Genomic DNA, 1,842 nt, shown 5'->3' on the forward strand with positions numbered 1-1,842 from the left:
GACAACAACGCCCTAGCCCGTGTCTTGAAGGCACGGTCCTCGGGCGGTGCTTCTGATCGCGGTATATGGTAAGAGGCCTCCAATTTGAGATTATATTTAATAGGCTGAACAGCTGTGATTTCACCGAGTTTGGCAACCAGCTCGGGTTTAACGGCGCGCAGAAAATCTCGATAGCTCGCGAAATTTTCCACGTTTTTCCGATAAAACCAAACGGCTCCTCGCTTCAATGCGGAATCAATCTCGATGAAATTTTTCGCGTCCGGCAATTGTATACGCAACCTTTTGGATTTTACCCTACTGTTGTTAGCCCTACGTTTAACCGAATGGTGGTTTGGAACAGTCGTGGAAGAGGTGGCTGTGAAAAAATGTGTAAAAACAATTTGTGCGTCGAAAATATCGAAATATACAATCAAAAAAAACTTACCTTGTGCAGCACCAGCAAAATGTACATCAGCCATTGTTATTCAATTTTAAATTTAAATAAAAAAAAAAAAATAAATAAATACTAGTACTTGTATACGTTTAACTGAATATTTTTAAGCAATATGTTAGCGAGCCGCTAATAACGCTTAGTCAAAGAGTGACTTTAATCATTATTGATGTCTTTATAAATACGGATTGTTACTGTATTATCCACTGTATCAGTGATGGTGGTGCGCGGTCATTAATCGCACAAGTACATCGTATATCGCGAGCATAATGACCAAAGTATATCAAGTGGTCTGAGAAAAAATATTCAGGTTTCTACATGTTATACAGCACTTGTTACATTTTTATAAACGTCATTAGTTGACGTTATTATGAAAAGTAGTCATTAGTATATATTGTCTACAAAAAAAATATTAATTTATTATTCACTATACGAATAACGGTCAAGCTTATTAACTCGTATAATAATAATTAATCTAATTGACGGCGACATCGCCGACGCCGTCGCCGCCGCGTTGGGCCATCTGCTGTATTAATCTCAAGTGCTATAGTGTAATCATCAATACAGCCATCTGGCACACAATGTTTCGAACTAATTTTTTTCCACAAATTAGGTAAAATTAACATTTTACGTATGGACTTTATCTAAATATATGCATGTGGCATATCAAAATAGCGGATTCGACGTTTAAAAATTGTACTTTTCACCGTAACCGTATAGCTTTTCCAGGTAAGCGAAAATGCATTTTTTTTTTTCGTCAAAAAACCGATATTATGTATATTCTATATGGCCGAGCACAATTTAGGTGCGCGACAAGTTGTGTTAGTTAACGTCGTGTTTCATTATCCCCCTATCATAAGACTTGGTGGAAGAGGAGAGGTTCCTCACCTGCCTTAGGTTAGTTTACGTTGGGTTTCGACGTTCCCTCTCCCATTGCATTATGTTAGTTTACGTTGGATTTATTCCCCCCTCTACACCTCTTCACCTACACCACATGCGGTGTGGTGGGTGGGTGAAGCGGGGGGACCAAAATCCCCTATATTACCCTACTTATAGGGTAATATACTTTTTATTTCCCATAAAAAAATTGTGTTGATCCATAACATTTTCAATAAGTTATAGCATTATAAAGTTAAAAATGTAAATTTTTTTTGTGACAGTGGGGTCACGGCATAGTGGAGACATTGCATAGTTGGATCCAGTATAGTTTTAATCTGAAAGTGATTAAAATCACTATCATAAGAAACGCTTCGATGCAAATCTGTAGATAGTGTTTAATTTTAAAAAATTGATGGATAATTGCAAAATCAACATCAACTTCTATTAAAATAAAATACAAAACCCATAATTTTAATACAAAAATAGCATATTTTTGAATACGGCAGTCATTTGCGTATAGAAGATAGGTCGTC

The sequence above is a fragment of the Daktulosphaira vitifoliae genome, unplaced genomic scaffold (genome assembly GCF_025091365.1).
Source record: "Daktulosphaira vitifoliae isolate Bord-2020 unplaced genomic scaffold, ASM2509136v1 Scaffold_3, whole genome shotgun sequence".
In the NCBI taxonomy this organism is placed as follows: Eukaryota; Metazoa; Arthropoda; class Insecta; order Hemiptera; family Phylloxeridae; genus Daktulosphaira; species Daktulosphaira vitifoliae.